This window comes from Triturus cristatus, chromosome 1_1 (assembly GCF_964204655.1).
Source record: "Triturus cristatus chromosome 1_1, aTriCri1.1, whole genome shotgun sequence".
Classification (NCBI taxonomy): Eukaryota; Metazoa; Chordata; class Amphibia; order Caudata; family Salamandridae; genus Triturus; species Triturus cristatus.
In genome coordinates, this window is record NC_140579.1 from 1,275,706,247 (window position 1) to 1,275,720,709 (window position 14,463).

Genomic DNA, 14,463 nt, shown 5'->3' on the forward strand with positions numbered 1-14,463 from the left:
TTGACAGGATTCCTTCTCTTCAGTCACTGTGAAGGGCAGAGACATCAGCCGCTCCCCAGTGGGTGGAGCCAGCATTGTGGAAGGCAGGCACAGCCCTATTCAGGTCCCAGGTGCAACTCCTCCCACACATCTAGATGCAGATCTCTATTCACCACTGGGGCACCTCACCCTGTCTCCTGGAATTTCCCAGCCCTGTCACTCAAACTCCAGACAAAGGAATACACACAGCCTAGCAGAGGCAGGTTTGAATGGTTAGACAAGAAAATGCCTACTTTCTAAAAGTGGCATTTTCAAACACAAAATGTTAAAACCAACTTCACTAAAAGATGTATTTTATCATCCTGAGTTCAGGCATACTAAATTCTAATTTCTACCATGTTCTCTGAGTCAGTTAGGATTGTAAGATGTAATAACCAAACTGCCCATTCTGGCCTATGGAGAACAGGTAGCCTTGCAATAGTGAAAAATGAAAATGGCTGTAATTCACTATTAGAACATGCCACACACACCAGGGCATGTTCTACCTTATCCTTACTATGCACCCTGCCCTTGGCCTACTATAGGGGTGTCTGATATGAAGAAAAGGAAAGGTTTAGGGACTGGCAAGTGGGTGCACTTGCCCAGTCAGCATGACAGTACCAGACTGCACGCAGGCTCTGCAATGGCAGACCTTAGACACATGTTTACAGGCTGCTTCTGTGGGTGGCACAACCAGTGCTGCATGCCCACCAGCAGTATTTGGATTACAAGCCCTGGGCACCCCTGGTGCACTGTACTAGGGTCTGACAGGTAACCCAAACCAACCAATCATGGAATCACAAATTATACATCAATTTACAATAGGGAGCACTTGCACTGTGGCACTGGACAGCAGTGGCACAGTGCCCTGAGCAACTAACACCAGCAAAAACGTATGAGGCAACAGCGAAAAATGGAAGGGAGACTCACGCCAATGTGCCAGGTCTAACACTAACCATGCAGATAGAACGATGGTGGAAAACTACAGCTTTCCCTTGCTGGGCGAGTTGCAAGTATTAAAATGGTACTACTGCCCAGATTTCTGTATATGTTTCATAACATCCCTTTCCCGCTTACCAACAATTTATTTACCACACTTCGTGCCTCCCCAACGCGCCTGATCTGGAGAGGCAAGCAACTGTGGATTAGCTGGGAGACAATGACACTTTCATACGAACAGGGCGGGGGGTGGTTTGGAGTCCTTAATTTCCACTTGCACTATCTGGTGGCCCAATGTAGTTTTGCACACCACTGGTACCACCCAATGCCTGATTTCTATACACTAAGCCAGAAGCCAACCTGACCGACCCGACCCCGCTGGCCACAATATTTCCAGTGGCGCTGCCACGAGATCCCCGTGATATCCAAACGGTATCCACAACTAACTGGGCTCGGAAGCGGTTGGTTCGTATGACTGGTGGCCATTTACAGTACTCATTGCCCCCCCCCGGCTGCCAATCCCTGGCTGCCTATCCCTCAGGAAGCACTAGTGCCCCAAATCCTTAGTAAATACTCACTTAACACCATGGGCGAACTTTTATCGGGGGACACGTGTTTGAGAATGGAAGACACTCGCTTCCAAACTGTGCCTTCGAAGGACCAGTTCATCTTACTTCAAATGCAGGGAGCACTTAGGGACCAGAGCTTTACATACCAAGCCTGGCCCTAGTTCCACCCAAGGACATGGGGGTTCGGTTGGCCTGAGAACATGACATCGGACGCCCATTGTCGGCCTCCCAGTTGTACTACTGCTGTGAACAGACACAAAGTATCCCTCAATCAACACAAATGACTCCATTTGAAATTCCTGTGGCGGGTGTGTGCTACACCGGCAAAACGAAATAAAATTGACCCTTCGCGGCCCCACACATGGCCCACATGCCACACACCGCTAGTGGACATTGCACACGTGATAAGATGGGAAGATTCTGGCGGGTCATATTTGTGGAGCTGTCACGAATTACTCATATCACCATCACACCCTCACCAGAACTTGCACTCCGGGGATATGTATGTGATAACCCCAAGTCCTTCCATTGCTTTGTAGAGATCACCCTCATGCTGGCTAAATGAGAAATAGCCATCAAGCGAGGCAGCAAGCACTATCCTTCACAAAAAGCGTTGCTTAACAGCCTAATTAACTGCAACACTTATTAACACAAATTTACAACCCATAGCATTAGACCTCATGACATATGGCAGCCCTTGCGTGAGCATCTCCTCATGGTTGAAAACACCACGAGCTCCCCACAATTGCAAAATCAGTCGCAATCGAAACCTACAGAAGATACGCCAAACACTGAACCAAATGTCGGAAATGCATAGCCCAATTTAATTTAGCGTAATTGCTTTGGAACCAGCTCCATACACGCTTGTTCCAAAGCAATTACCCTCAATAAAAGGGTATGAAAAATAGAGAAGGAAATTGTAGCAGTATTGAAAGTGGACAGAATGTCCCTGAAGTGGTTGTTCTGGTTTCTAGGTCTTTTGTCTGCATATATACAAGCTTTATTTACTACACCATTATATTACAAAGCTCCCTACTGACCAAAGACCCTTCATTTGGGAAGGGGCCTCTCGTACAAAGATACAAGGGAGGAATTGGATCTGTGGCTCTCCCAGATGGAAACATGGAATAGGAACATTTTGGCTGAGCACAATTGACATCATGTTAGAATCGGAGGGCAGCAAGGTACGGAGAAGAAATTAGAGGCGTAAGGCGGCCTCTAAAAAAGTGGCAGTGACATGAATTCTCTTTCCTAAGCAAATAGAAATTACCAGCAGACCATTTCTAGTCTAGGCTTTGTAATAACTCTTCATATGTATTGATCCAAATAGTGTTGTCTGTCAAAGGGTCTCTTAAATCTTCAGGTTTCGTCTCTACTTTAGAAGGGCCTCCCTTGAAAACAGGAGTCGGTTCACAAAGCTTTTTCCATGAGAAAGTGTGACATGCCACAAAAAGTTACACTATAGACACCATTTTCTTTCTGCTTTGACGCCACTTGTAGTACACAACCAAATAATTGCTGTCACTCAGAATCATTTTATGCATGACACCTTCAACCAGTCCTGGCTTTTCAGCCAACAGTGGTCTGTAAATTTGGGGCTGCATGCTTCTGGGTTTTACCTTTGGCCATGCAAGTCCTAGCATGCAAGTTACAGTTAACTAAAAAGCCTGGATATGCTGAGGATGTCACACATGACATAGGGCATTCTGCCAGACATTACTCTCTCTCTCTCAAAAAGGATTTTCGAACACTTGTACCTTAGTCCCTGAACTAGCTCTTTTAATTGCAAAGCTTCCCACCCAAGCCCCCGCTTGAGCGCCTCCTGGCACAAAAGAAACGCGTTGGCACCTCCCCGGCGCTTGGTACTCTGGGGATTGAAATCCCCTGATGGCGGCTGCAGGCGGTTACCACTGGCGGCACTTGCAGCAAACAGATACTGGCTCCCGCGCTGCGGGAGTCCAAGCCCCCTTTTGAACGCCTCTTGGCGCGAAATGAATGTATTGGCACCTCCCCGGTGCTTGGGACTCTGGGGATTGAAGTCCCCTGATTGCGGCTGCAGGCGGTAACCACTGGCGGCACTTGTGGCAAACAGATACCTTTTCATTTGGAGTGGATCATCACAAATCAAAAACAACTGTGGAGTGACTTTATTGAAAATGTATCACCTAGATACCAGGGGAAGCATTGACCGATTAAACAACTGCCTTTTTTTGTCAAGATCTTATAAGCAGAACAAAACAACAGCCTAGACCTGAAGCAAACATGTTTTAGGATGGTAATGAGCACAGAGTTGGTGGTAGTAGCTGCCTTGGATGTGCTGAGAATGGAGCTGGATGACTGCCAGGTCAGAGCTCTGGTTCTTTTCGACCTCTCGACAGCCTTCAACACCATTGACCGCACCCTCACCACCGTCCCCCTTAACTGTTGAGCGACTGCCGGCGGCAGATCATTCTCCCACCTCGCCACCAAGACATGGAACACCCTTCCCATCCGCCTACGGCAGACCGAAGACTTCTCAAGACCTGGCTCTTGGAACTGTAGCAGCTCCCCCCCCCGCCACCCCCCCCCCCCCACTCAGCGCCTTGAGACCCTCACGGATATGTAGTGCGCTTTACAAATGCTATGATTGATTGATTGATTGAACACTACCTCCTGATCTGTCGGCAAGTAGTAGATATCTATCCTCTTAGCAGGTCTACTCCTACACTATACTGAGTCTACATTTACAACCATCTGCAAAAAAGTGGGCAAACAGCAGGGCTCAAACCTTTCAACACTATCATTTAAACTTCATTTGGTCTTCCTGTTGATGCTGCTATGGCAGCATCATATTTACTCAAAAAGGAACATCCTTTGGGAGTAATAAATCTATCTACACAACATTCCACCAAAAGCAGAGTCCTCTTTTAACCCAATCACCAAAAACATTCAACCTGAAGGATCACTGTTAGAACCAACAGTTCATATATTGGCACAGAAACCTACAAATAATACATTGACATAATCAATTTATAAAAAATGTAATACAAGATTAAAAACTTTTTATACAGGACATAAGGAGAAGTTCCATTTTGCCAAAGAATGAAAAAAAGTTAAAAACACAACACGAGAGTTGATAAAGACATTACACTTTGTCATTAGGTACCATGACTCATATTGAAGACTATACAAAATCACCCGAAAGTTTCGTAATTCATTAACATTTAGGGTAGATTAAGAGCGATGAGTTAATGGCAGACAGGCGTCGACGCGCTTCGAAGGAAATATGGTTGAACCTTCTTTTTCAAGACTACAAAACACTGTACTCTCGCTGGTTAAAACATCTATAATACAAACACATATATTGAATAAATACTACAATACAATTATTATATTGATTAAAAACATGATTAAAAACATCAAATATGAAAAAAGCCATTATTACTTTAACTCATAATTACTAAGTCAGAAAGAGAAAACACAGAAAAAACATTTGCTGTTTATGATACCAACACCTTATTCCTCTTGATCCCAACAGTGCCCGATTGCAACCACAACAAATATTCTATCAATCCCTCACAGGTCTCTACATCCATTCATTCATACAATCATCACCATCTTGTACTCACATGGTATTGCCACTATAAAATACAGGGCTTACCTATAATGCATTGTTCCTGAAAATCAGAACACTGTTTGGCCACTGTTACGTAGGTCCAAGTTTTCTTATCTGAAGGAACCAAGGGCTGATTTTGCCCGATTTCACATCCAAAAACAAATGAATGCATCTATTAGGTTAGCGGTCAGCAGAACAGGCTTTTACTCATGCCTCTAGTTCTAACACGGCTGTAGTTATACTCATTGCAATGACCTACTTACTTCTACGCCCTTTTGTTGAACGGGAAGTCTGTTACAGATGTAACTGTAGGGATTCTTAAACCAGTTACAAGGTGCGCTGGGGTGGTCACTACCTGTATCAATCAAAATATTGCACTAATAAAATAATGTGCTTAATCATGGCGCGTTGGTTCTAATTATTGTAACCTCTATCACATGTTTCATTACACCCACCTTGGGTTAACTGGTTAGGTTTGCCACATGGCCGATTCCCCTTCTTGCACAGAGGCGGAATTACCGTAATGAGATCTAAACAGTGCGAATAAAACATAAAGATATAGTCTAACACACTATCATTTTCGAAATCACCCACACCATGAGAACAAACGGTAACTTACTTCTATTTTATGCCCGTTTTTTTAAGGATCCTTATTGTATTGTGGCCCTTTTCTTTGGATAAAAACTAAAAAACAAACAAAGTAGTATTTTTAAAAAATTTGGACAATAATCCTGGGTTCCTGTTTTGAATTAACTACAAGATTAAAGACTATTTATCGGGGGGGGGGCATGGCTAGCAGCCGACAAGTATGGCCGCCGCCTGATTGAGCTCCCGCATCCCCGCCGGTTATCCTGAAACAATCCTGGACCAGCATTACTCAAACTATCGGGTCTGAGAGTGCGGCAGGAGTAGAGACCCATTGGAGGGTGGAAAGCGAGGTAATTGAGCCCAAGCGGTGATTCCCAAGTGAAGGGCGGACAGATGACAGAGGCTCCGAACATGGCGGCATCCTGGGACCCTCAGATCGAGTCCGGCGCCTTGTAACGTGACAGAGCAGTCTGCCTGTGGAAACAGGCTGCGGAAGGCAGCGCGAGACTGCGGAGGGAACGAGAAAGGCGGCAACGGTGGTGACCGGACCAGAGCAAGGATACGGCAGCTCTAGGGTGACGAGGTGAATGACCCGAGGCGGCTCCACCTAATCGAGGCCCCGACTTCTAGAGATCATCCAGGCCCGACCGGACTACGACGGCAATACAGCCAAGGTAGGAGGCAGACAGCAGAGAAGGGGACTGGGATTCCATAAGGACACAATCGCAGGTCATAGACCCCGGCAGAGAAATACCCCGACACGCGGGATATAGTGGTGTGGACCCGGAAACGTTGGGGCGGGCGCCTCTGGGAGGCTTGTATAAATCGAGGCCCCAGTTGACGAAGGCCTACTAGGCCCCACTCACCCTAACAGTTGGCAAATCTCCAAAGGAAGACGGAGAGCGGAGGTGGGGACCTGAATTCATAAGGTGATAAAGGCCACTGGGGGAGACAACCAGGCACCTCTTCCCGCTTTGGATTGGGCAGGACATCGACTCTGGGCACCTCCGCAACCACAGGGGGCCATTGAATAAACCGGCTGCGTCATGCTTAAGTGCCATCCTGTCGCCATGGGCAATGGGTCACCCACTGGAAAATAAGTGCGCAGTGTGCTCTCTCTGGCTGTGATTGGGAGCACGGGTGTAAGCAGCAAACTGGAGAGTTGAATCCTACAACCTGGCGGCGACTCGGGGTGGGTGGTAGATTGTCATGGGGGGAGGCGGGTGTGGCAGAGTGCCATCACCTGCAGCAGCCTTAGTAGCGAATAAAAGTGGGGTCCTGCCCACCCTCTGCCCTCGCCAACAGGATCACCGGGAGACGTCTGCGGTGCACATGAGGATGGAGTGGCGGGACTGAGGATTTCGATGACACTGAAGTGCGTTCTGAAAAGTAGGTCAATATAGTACAGACGGCTGTGACCCTTCCCCAGTTATCGTACATCGCCCAACTGCAGCGGAGATTACCGGACGGAGAGAAGTCAAGATTTGGCGACGATTTGATATAAGGAACTGAGGGAAAATCGACAGGCCGACGGTGAGTCCTTTCGGCTCACTGGGTAGGCGGAGGGGAATACCTCTGGTGTTTCTGGATTATACCACTGACCAGTAAGTCGTCGAGGTGCACACATGGCATCGGGAAGGGGCCCCAAGGCCAACGCACAGAACAAACTTGCAAATTTTGCCTAGAACAGGGTGGGAGGGGACAGAGATACCCATCCCAAGGAAAAGGCAGAGGTACCAACTACCCCTACATCGGGGTAATGGCGGCAATAAACGGACTATGTACATCGCTGGACTCAGTTACCGTGGAGGTCTCATTAATCAGAGTGGACTTTCGTAAAATGGATGATAGGGTTAAAGACCTTAAAATCGTTACCACAGCGTTGCAGGCAGACACATTCCAGCTCCAACAACAGATGGCTGACTTGCAGACTACACAGCAGCGAATGGCGCAACAACTTGATGATTATGAAGGCAGGGCGCGCCGTAATACCATCAGAATCTTAGGCATCCCGGAGCGCGCTGAGGGGCCAGCAGCTGACTTGCACGTGGAAGAGTTGATAACTACACATTTGCGACCCAAAACCCTTTCGCGCTACTTCTCAATAGAAAGAGCGCATAGGGTGCCAGGGGGGAGGCCGAAGCCCAGGCGCCCCCCCCCCCCATCGCCCGTGTCTTCAACTATCGAGACAGGGATATAAAACTGCAGACGGCAAGATCCGGCCAGCCACTAAAGGTCGACAATAGCGAGATTACCTTTTTTCCGGATTTCACGGCGAAAGTACAGGCCCAGCGCCGCAGCTTCCAGGCAGTAAAGAAGGAACTCAGAGACAGAGAAGTGAAATATGCAATGCTCTTTCACGCAAAACTAAGAGTGGAATCTGATGGTAGAACGTGGTTTTTCACATCGCCGGAGGAAGCATGGGACTGGTTGGAGGGATGGAGAAGGGTTGGGGGCCAGAGGAGAAGAGCCAGTACTAATGGACCTAGACAGCAGAGGGGGACCATGGACAAAGCACCGGTGAGTGGCTCAGCAGATAAAAATGAGAATACAACGGAACCTGAATAGACTTTAGAAATGCGGAAGATTGACCTGCGCCTCCAATCAACCATAGCTGCGTATAAGTCCTGATAACATATTTCCCCCCTCAGCAATACTTATTGCTGAGGGGGGAAATATGTTATCAGGACTTATACGCAGCTATGGTTGATTGGCAATTTGATTACTGTATGCTTATCGATTTTGCACCTCCCTGTGTGAGACCCTCTTGGGACACTCAATAGTTACTGACAAAGGTTGAAATGTGACGGGTAAGATGTAAAGTGCAACTTGCTGGGATGGGGACTGGCTAAGCCTGCGCTCTTTCAGCATGCTGGGGGGGTGGGGGGGAGGAGAAAGGCACTCTGCCTAGTTGGGGAGTGGGTAGTTTTAGATCCACGGGCAGGGAGGCAGGGCAGGGGGGTGGAGAAGGGAGGGGTGTTCATGTATTCATTGTTTTGTTGATTTGAAAGGTATTCACTGTGAGTTGGTATATGCCGATTCGTGCACTGGTCTCAGAAGCGGGGAAAACACGCCGAGAGAAAGTACTCATGCTCAACTGATATTATGTGACAAGTATCCTCTACCATTAATCTACCGCATTGTGTCTTATAACATGTTATGCGATGGGGGCTGATAGGGACCGAGTATTATCGGTCCTATCTTGGAATGTAAATGGGATGGGCGATAAGATAAAGAGGGGAATTGTCCAAAAATACCTGAAAAGGCATTATCCAGACATTGTACTCCTTCAAGAAACTCACTTGGTGGGTCGTAAAAGTAAATCCCTCACTCGGTGGGGCTACAAACTCCTCGTACATGCAGATTACACCACTGGTTCTAGGGGTACAGGGATCTTGGTGAAAAAAAGTGCGCCCCTTATTGTATTCAAGACATGGGCGGACCCTGGAGGATGATTTGCCGTTGTGGAAGCCCAGTGGGAGCGGAGAGCACTTAATGTTATCTCACTATACTTGCCGCCAGCACTAGGTAAGACAGCCCTGGTAGACCTTGGCAACGTTTTGACCGGCCTCCCGGAAGGCACTTTAATTATGGGTGGGGATTATAACATGACAATGGACGATAGGACGGTTAGGCACCCACAGTGACCTGGAGCCAGACCGAATGAACTTATGGCAGAATTCACCAAGGCACTAGGGCTTACAGATGTGGGGCAGGAAATACAACTGACCGATGCACAGTACACGTATTTCTCTAGCATTCACAACAGTTTATCCCGCATCGACTACTTTCTAACGTACACAGCCTTGGTAGGCAATTTTAGGAACTTCCAGGTCTTGCCCAGAGGTATCTCAGATCACTCCCCAGTCAGGATCAAGTTCACACACTGGGAACAACAGACATGCAACACCATAGTCCTTAGCCCATGGTTGCTGACCATACCTGATATTAAAGAGGAACTACACACACAAACGGGGAACTACTTTAAAGAAAATGTAGGATCGGTGGAATCTGCTCAAACGCAATGGGAAGCATATAAAGTGGTCTTAAAGGGACAGGCCTTGTCCTTAAAAACTGGGTATATCAAAAAGCGGCGACAGCTATTAGTTCAGATAGAAGCAGACCTCCAAAAGCTGGCGGAGGATGAAGCACGCAACCCCTCGATCGAAACACATCAAAGATTGACCCTAAAACAAGACGAGTACAGAATTAAAGCTCAAGAACACATGATGGCCAAATATGGCAACACCCAACACAGATTGTATGAACTGGGTGACAGGGCTGGCAAGACCCTGGCGTGGTTGGAAAAGAGAGAACAGGGCATGAGTTGGGTACCCAGAGTGCAACAACCGGAGGGTAAGATACTAACACACCCTACGGACATTGCGGAGGCATTCGCAGACCATCGAGAGAAGATATATTCCCCTTCCACCACTTACACGACGGAAGTCTCACGTCAGCTCCTCGCGGACAGTGATGTACCGACTCTCTCGGACTCTGACAGAGATTCCCTGGATAGAGACTTGGCAGATTAGGAGATTCAACGGGCCATTGGTCAAATTCTTTCAGATAAGGCGATGGGGCCGAATGGCACCCCAATCGAATTTTTAAAAGTTGGGACCTCCCATGTAACCCCGCATCTGCGAGCCATGTACGAGGAGAGCTATGAGAAGGGATTGTTGCCAGCGGATCAACGTCTAGCTGCCATTGCTGTTATCTGTAAACCCAGAAAACCGGCAGACAGATGTGGCTCGTATGGGCCAATTTCACTCATCAACGTCGAAGCTAAAATCCTAGCGAAGGTTCTCGCCGTACGGCTCCTGACAGTGATCTCATCCCTAGTGCACTATGATCAATCGGGATTTATGCGGGAGAAATACGTCTCTTAACATATGCCGTCTCCATAATGTACTGGCACGCAGAGACTTTCTGGAGGAAGACGCAGTTATATTATCCCTGGATGCCTCTATGGCATTTGATTCCATAGAATGGCCCTACTTATTTGAGGTCCTTAAAAGAGCAGGACTGGGTCCCAAATTTATCGGTTGGGTGAAACTGTTATATACGGATTTCCAGGGACAAGTCAGAGTGAACAACTATATGTCTCACGCGTTCACGTTAAAGAGGGGCACTCGACAGGGGGTGTCCTCTGTCCCCACTGATATTCTCTCTGATGTTGGAACCCCTGGCGGCGTGGATACGTCGGGACGCAATGATACGAGGCTTGCGCTGGACGAGGGATCATGAGGATCGAATATCCCTGTATGCCGATGACATACTATTATATCTCGCCTCCCCCTATAAATCAATACATGCGGTTCTGAACATATTTACGAACTTTGGGAAATACTCTGGGTACGCGATCAATTGAGGCAATGTTGTTCGTGCTCCAAGGACAGCTCCCCCGTCTTCCTGCAGACTGCCCGATAGAAATAGCTGGGGAGGGATTCTGGTATTTGGGAGTTTATTACGTCGGACCCCGCCCTTTTTTATAATCTTAACTTGGCACCCCCGTTGGCTAAACTGCGTTCCGATGTTAAACACTGGCTGACATTGCTTTTGTCCTTGGTGGGCCGAGCTGCCCTTTTTAAAATGCTGGCGCTTCCGCGTTTTTTATATATTCTTCAAAACTGCCCGAACCGTGTTCCGGATACTTATTTCGCAGCCGTGGAGTTTGAGGTCCGTGCGTTGTTATGGGATGGTAAGGCCCCTAGAGTGGCATTGAAAAAACTGACTAAAAGTTGGTATGACGGAGGCTTTAGCCTTACCGGACCTCAAGCTTTATTACTGTGCCTCGCAACTAGTGACGGTGAATCACTGGATATACCACCCACCCACAGACCCGGCTTATGCCCTAGACAGATATCAGACAGATCGTTCGGGCTACTTGGGGGGCCTTGAACTTGCATATTAGGAAAAAAAAGAGATAAGTTGGACCCACCTCGCACACAATAGTGATTTGGAGCCAGGCGAATTCCAGGCTGGGTTGGAATAACACCCTTACTAAAATGACGCCACTATGGTACACCCCAAAATTAGGCATGCGGTGTTATCAACCAGGGTTTGACAAGTGGGACACGATTGGGATTCCCGGTAGTAAAGGATCTGGTTAAAAAGGGCTCGATTGTCAAATTTGAGGAACTCCAGAGGCACCACCAAATGGCCAGAGGGGAAATATTCCGCTACATGCAAATAAGACATGCCTTGCAAGCGGCATTCCCTAATTTCGAGGACATTCCGGAATCATCACTGCTAGAAGATTGCTTAATAGATAGACCACTATATTCCAAAGCCATATCTTTAATATATAAAAAACTTAAAAACAATTTGCCAGATAGCTGTGGTAAACTCAGGGAACAATGGGAGAGAGAGAGACGTGGGTTCAATGGATGAGGAAGATTGGCGATCGGCTCTTATGTCCCCTAGAGAAGCCGCCATCACACTCCGATTTAGATTAATACAATTTAGTATTGTTCACAGGTCTTATATAACAGGGATAACCTTGGCTAAAATAGGCGCAAGATCAGACAACCTATGGTTGAAGGGTTGCCGGCAGCCAGCCACTTTTTATCATACTATCTGGGATTGCCCGACAATTCAACATATCTGGGAGGAAGCCACCAATTATATACAGACTGTACTGGGTAAGGAGATGATACTGACACCGAAACTGGGATTACTGAACATATGGGCCGCAACTGACCTTACAGATATTGAACAGCTTGCGACGTTAGGATACACATTGGTAAAAAGGGAACCGGCGAAGGGATGGGGGGAGTGACTCCACCTTCCACTGCTCAGTGGGCGAAAGAACTAGACAAATGCATGATAACTGAGAAAGAAATTTTCATATCCAGCGGATGCCCCAAAAAATGGGATGGGAAATGGTCCAAATGGAATGCTTATCGTGCTGACATTTGTATATCCCCAATGGTAGAGTTGGAACTGCGTAGAGATATGAACAGAGATGTACCCATTTAACATAGTTGTTTTGATGACCCCTGTAAAATGTATTACTGATATGAGTAACCAGTCAACTTATTAATCGGCAATGTTTGTATGATGGTTTTTAATTTCAATAAAAATATTATAATAAAAAAAAAGAAAAAGACTATTTATCTGCCTTGCTATGTGTTAGCCACGTAATAAAATTGGCTGTGCTAAATATCATTGTTAGCCCGGCACTTACATTTGTAAGTCAATAACTTCTAAAAAAGGAGCCGTTAACAGCACTTCACATATAGTCAACCAGCAGTCTCTGGCACCCGTACTACTTCACTCTCCCTATCTAAGTCTCTGATTTATAAGTTCTACCCCATGCCTACATTCCTGAATTAATACCTACCGTTTGCTGGGGCTCGGCGGTGCCCAAGATCTTCCGTTTCTGTTTTTCGTGCGATAAAACGCCGTACCGCTTTGTTGGCGCCTTAAAAAGCTTCCTCATTCCTCCTACGTAATTACGTAACTTTCAGGGTCATGTGACCTGCGCCTCCGTATCTTGCGGATTATTAACTGTTGCAACTCCAGTTTGACAACGAAAACTTTATTAAGGGCTACATTGGATGCCTTCACTGCGCCTACCCTTATCAACTCGAAAATGTTTTACTTTGTTAAAGTCAAAGTGCAAATGTTTAATGATTAAACCATAATATCTGGGAAAATACTATAAACAACACGATATTCCAGTACAATAATAACATTTTATTAAAGATTGTAATAATAAAACTGTATATTCCTTTTTTAAGCGTATGATATACCATGGGCCATTTTGTTACTTAAGGTACTTAGGTTTTCGATTAGAGATATATCCCTGTTAGAAATAAGATACAGCATTCTGAATAATAAGGGGCACTTATGCTTAAAAAAGGAATATACTATTTTATAATTACAATCTTTACTAAAATGTTATTATTGTACTGGAATATCGTGTTGTGCTTTTAACGGCTCCTTTTAGAAATTATTGACTTACAAATATAAGTGCCGGGCTAACAATGATATTTAGCACAGCCAATTTTATTACGTGGCTAACACATAGCAAGGCAGGTAAATAGTCCTTTTAATCTTGTAGTTAATACAAAACAGGAACCCAGGATTATTGTCCAAATTTTAAAAAATACTACTCTGTTTGTTTTTTCGTTTTTATCCAAAGAAAAGGGCCATAATACAAAAAGGATCCTTAAAAAAACGGGCATAAAATAGAAGTAAGTTACCGTTTATTCTCATGGTGTGGGTGATATCGAAAATGATAGTGTGTTAGACTATATCCTTATGTTTTATTCACCCTGATTAGATCTAATTACGGTAATTCCGCCTCTGTGCAAGAAGGGGAATCAGCCATGTGGCAAACCTAACCAGTTAACCCAAGGTGGGTGTAATGAAACATGTGATAGAGGTTACAATAATTAGAACCAACGCGCCATGATTAAGCACATTATTTTATTAGTGCAATATTTTGATTGATACAGGTAGTGACCACCCCAGCGCACCTTGTAACTGGTTTAAGAATCCCTACAGTTACATCTGTAACAGACTTCCCGTTCAACAAAAGGGCGTAGAAGTAAGTAGGTCATTGCAATGAGTATAACTACAGCCGTGTTAGAACTAGAGGCATGAGTAAAAGCCTGTTCTGCTGACCGCTAACCTAATAGATGCATTCATTTGTTTTTGGATGTGAAATCGGGCAAAATCAGCCCTTGGTTCCTTCAGATAAGAAAACTTGGACCTACGTAACAGTGGCCAAACAGTGTTCTGATT

At 46.0% G+C, this 14,463-nt stretch overlaps 1 long non-coding RNA gene across 1 annotated transcript in view; it reads right to left on the reverse strand.

The window, feature by feature from the left end:
- The window catches only part of LOC146871949 (uncharacterized), a 37,402-nt gene extending 24,223 nt beyond the window's left edge, over positions 1 to 13,179 (reverse strand). The window contains exon 1 of the long non-coding RNA XR_014981258.1: positions 13,055 to 13,179. This is a non-coding gene — a long non-coding RNA (uncharacterized LOC146871949). The remainder of the gene's footprint in view (positions 1 to 13,054) is intronic.
- Between the last annotated feature and the right edge of the window lie 1,284 nt (positions 13,180 to 14,463).